We start from the raw sequence: 5,631 nt of genomic DNA, 5'->3' as shown, positions 1-5,631 counted from the left end.
ATACACACGGGCCGAATGTTGGCCAACTCCCAGGAGGCGTGGTGATGTCACCCAAGTGTTGGACAAGGCATTGGCTGAGAGTGCTGATCAGGAGGCGGTCTGTCGCTGGTTTTCCCGCATGCTCTGTCGGACCGGCTGCCATACACATGGGCCGAATAACGGCTGGTTTTTATTGAACCACCATTAGGCTTTACTTCTGATTGTTTGAGTGGACTTCTCAAACAAATGGTTTGCCACAGGTTGCTCTCCCAGATTAGTGCAACGGCAGCCAGGCAAACATCAACAGTCACTTTTTCTGGCTGAGGACACTCTTGCCATTACTTATTAGAACAGTCCCTCTAGTAGAAGCTAAGGAAATGGACAGCACTGACATAGTTGCCAACATTGTAAAAAAATGTTTAGGGACACTTTTTTGGCTGTAGGCGGAGTCTTATTATAATCAGGGGGCAGGGCATGCATTTGTGGGCGTGGCACAGGGGAAAAGTAAAAATGCGGAGCGCAAAGTGCGCTGCTGCGAAAAATGGGCATGGCTTACGTGGAATAGTGGGAGTGTCTTAAATGGGCGTGGCTCAAAGGGGGTGTGGTTAGAGTCTGAGATGAATGAGGGATGGAGAGGGAAAGGGGGGAGAGGAATGGAGGACAGCAGCCCCAGATCCTACACAACAATGGAAATATGTGTATTCTAGAAAGTTTAACAATCAGCAAATAAAGATACTCCAAACACCTGGTGTTAGTGCTTCAATCATCCCGGCACCAGGGTTGTTATGGTGTCAGGATGATTGAAGTGCATTATTTCTATTATTACATTGTAACATAAAATGAAATCATTCAACTCACCATAATGCTGAATCAGTGGGATCCCTGAGCGTGTCACCTGCCACCAGCCGTCCGTCCTTGCATCAGGTGCCCCCAGCAGAGTCCGTCCTTGCATCAGGTGCCCCCAGCAGAGTCCGTCCTTGCATCAGGTGCCCCCAGCAGAGCCCCCCTTACATCAGATGTCCCCAGCGGAGCCCCCCCTTACATCAGGTGTCCCCAGCGGAGCCCCCCTTACATCAGATGTCCCCAGTGGAGCCCCCCTCACATCAGATGTCCCCAGCAGAGCCCCCTCTCACATCAGGAGTCCCCAGCGGAGCCCTCCTTTACATCAGGAGTCCCCAGCCGAGCCCCCCCTCACATCAGGAGTCCCCAGCGGAGCCCCCCTTCACATCAGGAGTCCTCAGCGGAGCCCCCCCTCACATCAGGAGTCCCCAGCGGAGCCCCTCTCACATCAGGAGTCCCCAGCGAAGCCACCTCTCACATCAGGAGTCCCCAGCAGAGCCCCCTCACATCACGAGTCCCCAGTGGAGCCCCCCTCACATCAGGAGTCCCCAGCGGAGCCCCCCTTTACATCAGGAGTCCCTCAGCGGAGCCCCCACTCACATCAGGAGTCCCCAGCGGAGCCCCTCTCACATCAGGAGTCCCCAAGCGGAGCCACCTCTCACATCAGGAGTCCCCAGTGGAGCCCCCCTCACATCAGGAGTCCCCAGCGGAGCCCCCGTTTACATCAGGTGTCCCCAGCGGAGCCCCCTCACATCAGGTGTCCCCAGTGGAGCCCCCCTCCCACCAGGAGTCCCCCAGTGGAGCCCTCCTCACACCAGGAGTCCCCAGCGGAGCCCCCCTCACATCAGGAGTCCCCAGCGGAGCCCCCCCTCACATCAGGAGTCCCCAGTGGAGCCCCCCCTTCACACCAGGAGTCCCCAGCGATGCCCCCCTCACACCAGGACTCCCCAGCGGAGCCCCCCCCCTCACATCAGGAGTTCCCAGCAGAGCCCCCCTCACATCAGGAGTCCCCCAGCGGAGCCCCCCTCACATCAGGAGTCCCCCAGCGGAGGCCCCCCTCACATCAGGTGTCCCCAGCAGTGCCCCTTACCTTTCTATAGCAGACCGGCAGTGGGGTGGGTAGGCGGGGCGAGGCGGAGCAGGGCGCAGGGTGGGCGGCGACGCAGGAGCTTCGTCTAGCCGCCCAGCCGTTCCTGGTCTCCTAAAAAATGGCGGACCCTGAAAAAACGGATTTCTCTGAGCATTTCCCGGGAAACAATAAACTCGGGAAAAGAGTCCAAATCCCGGAATGTCCCGGAAAATCCGGGACAGTTGGTAAGTATGCACTGAGGCACCTTAAGGAATGCCCCAGCCCAAGCACAGGGGATAGTAGCAGCACCCAGTCACCAGGATCCTACATTCAGGTCTGTACTCAGGTATGTCCCTGGATACTTGGATACCTCCTTCCAATATCAGTCAGAAATTTCTCCCGTGAACTCTCCAAACCAGATCCCTCAGTGAAATCTCTCAATCGGTTCCAGAGATCTTCAGCAAAACAGGCCCCCCCAGCTCTAGCATAGCTGGGACCTCGATGAGCACATGTAAAACCTCATTTGGGCTGTCCAGAAGGATAGAAGCCCTTCAGGATGGAAACTTTTTCCTCCTGGACAAGAACAGGGCCTCCCCAAACCTCAGACTTATTATGCAGTTCCCAACCACCTACTGGGCACCTTCCCCCAGGGATTGGCTAAGACAACATAAATAGTCAGCAGGCATTTGACTACTTCCAACCCACTATATTCCGGAACCCTCTAGAAGACAGGGGAAGCAATCAAACTTGCAGCCTGTGACACTCAGAATAGCAGAAAGTAATCACAAACTGCTCCACTGTTTTTAGGGGCGCCCAAACAACTAAATTTGCCTAAACCTTCCTAGTAGGCTACCTAAGGGGGTGCTACTCCTACAATAGAAAGCTGGGACCTGGTGGTACTTGCAGTGTATCTGCTCATGCCAATAAAAATAAATACCTGTTGATCCTGCCAGAATTTTGCTTTCCAGCGCTCACTCTGCAATATGCGGACACACAACACATGCAGCTTCGATCCTGGGCGTCTACAGCATCCTGACAAATCAGCAGCAGCCCAATGGTAGAAGGACAACATGAAGGGCCAATGAGAGTGGTGGCCTTGCTCAGATAGCAGGGTGGCTGCAACAAATGTTGGTGGACAGGAGGGTGGGGCTACTGTGCCTGGCTGGGGCTGCTCTGACTTGTGTGGGTTGAGCTGGCGGTGAGGAGGGAAGGTGATGGTGGAGGAGAGAAAGGTTCTGGATGCCTCCGGACACCCGACAATGAGCTACACCAGGAGGACAAACTGTGTGAGTCTCACTTGTCCTGTATGACTTCTCTATTCCCGGCCAGTCCTTCTACTGCAGGCAGCATGACTTGTCATTTATTCCTGGCAGCCCCATCCTCTGGGATGCTGCTTACCTTGGGCTCTGTTCCTACCTGCAGTCAGTTAACCTTCATAGCTGTGTGTGCTCTGCTCTGATCATTGCTAATAAGTAGTTCTAGAAGTTTTTCTGTCAGTTGGTGGGTCCCTGCTCCTCCCCCAGTCAATGGTGCGCAGGCCAGTAAGGAGGTGATGTGCTGTAAACTTCGGCAAACAATCAGATGATGTGCAGTAATGTCTAGCAAAAATAATTGAACAGTAGTGATCTGCTGTAATCTCTAGCAACCAATCAGTGAGCAATAACGATGTGCAGTAACCTCTAGCAACTAATCAGTGAGCAGTAATAAGGTACAGTATCCTCTAGCAACCTATCAGTAAGCTGTAATGATGTGCAGTGAACTCTAGCAACCAATCAGTGAACAGTAGTGTGAGAGGTGAGTCGGGAGGAAGTAGAGAGAAGACATTGCTGGAAGTGGCAGTAGAGGAGGATTACGCTACGGAGCTCTTTCTTTTATATCTATCCTTGGATCTGAGTGCCAGTTATGTCATCTAGTGGACCCCTTGAAAGGTGACCCTTGGAGCCATACTTCTGACAGAGACCCAGTGGCTGGGGGATATAGCCACCTGCACTTACGATCTCCTTAACAAGAGATCAAAAAATCTGGTAAGGGGCAGATCGTTTTTTTGGTGGAGGAATTTCCCTATCATCACAATCTGCAGGGTGACAACATTGCATGCTTCACATCATCAGAAGAGTGGTGTTTCATTTTATAATCTTTCTTTTTTACTGGTGAAAGACATTTACAGCAAAGGAACGTTTATGTATGGACGTTGCATAACATACTGGATACCTGACTGTTCATTGATATAGATTAATCATATTTGTTCAAATTGGTGGTAATTAAGTTTAATGTTTGTCCCAGCAATATTATTCCCTTTTTAATGTCGTGAATTGTTTTTTATCACACATGGGTGCACATGTTATGGTCATATAAATGGTCCATGATCACACTCACTTAATCAACAGCAGCGCAGCCTTTCTTTGTACAACAGTAGTGTTCTGCTTTAACCTCTTGCAACCAATCAGTGAGCAACAATGATGTGCAGTAACCTCTAGCAAGCAACCAGTTAGCAGTAATGATGTGCAGTAACCACTAGCAACCAATCAATGAGCAGTAATAATGTGCTGTAACCTTCAGCAACCAATCAGTGGGAGGTAATGATGTGCAGTGACCTTTAGCAACCAATCAATGAGCAGTAATAATGTGCAGTAACCTCTAGCAACCAATCAGTTAGCAGTAATGATGTGCAGTAACCTCTAGCAACCAATGAATGAGCAATAATAATGTGCTGTAACCTTTAGCAACCAATTAGTGAGTGGTAAGGATGTGCAGTAACCTCTAGCAACCAATCAGTGAGCTGTAAGGATGCGCAGTAACCTCTAGCAACCAATCAGTGAGCCTAGACCAATCAGTAAGTGTGAACCAGTTGTTTATGTTTACATCATTAAAGTATTTTGAGATAAGTCTATGTGTGTTTGTTTGTTTTTTTGGATGTTGGGGTAGAGAGAGAAATTGCATGGGGGTGGGGGGGTGCTACCAGACTTCACAGGAAAGTGTTAACAGTGAACAGTGCAGTCACAGCCAGTCTGCTTGAAGAAAGGAGGAGGAGGAGGTAGTAGGAGGAGGAGAAAGCCTTGCTATCCTAGTCTACAGGTCCATGTGTTTCTATTGATCCACATAGTGTAGGGAGACACCGCTCTAGTCCCTGCATGCAGGGGTGGCTCCATAGGATGCTGCAAGAGAAAGGAGCCACCCTGACACAGGAAACCTGGGGCTGTGGTCATAGCACCAGCTTACACTGCAACATAGGTTTGGTCACAGTGCTGGAGGACACATGACTGTGTGCGCTCCCAACACATAACAGTAATGCTGGCAATATGCATATATGTTGTGTTGTCCCCCAACGAAAGGACGCGTATTACTGGCAAGATCACCAGGTGAAAATAAAGCACAATAAAAAAAAAAAAAGCCTGTAAATAGCAAACTAATGCAGCTACCAGGATTGGTATACATGTTTTGTTCATTGGTTTAGATGCTCTTTTACTTTATTCTGTTTCTTTTTAATTTCTTTCATTCAAAGGTCTGGAATTAGGAACATTCAGAGGGTTTGTGTAAATCTGGGAAATATTACACAGAGTATGTTTGCTTTTTGCCATGTCACGCTATTAAATTGCCTTCTTATGACACACTTAACATTCCTGCAATGCCTCGCCATTCGATTTCTAGAAATCAGCCCAGGTGTCTGGACGACGCTGTCAGAAAGGAATAGTTTGGAAGAAATTCCAGCGCAGAATGTCCATGTACATAGAGACAGCAGGAGG

Source organism: Aquarana catesbeiana, linkage group LG09 (genome assembly GCF_042186555.1).
Source record: "Aquarana catesbeiana isolate 2022-GZ linkage group LG09, ASM4218655v1, whole genome shotgun sequence".
Taxonomy (NCBI): domain Eukaryota; kingdom Metazoa; phylum Chordata; class Amphibia; order Anura; family Ranidae; genus Aquarana; species Aquarana catesbeiana.
This window is presented reverse-complemented; position numbering follows the sequence as displayed.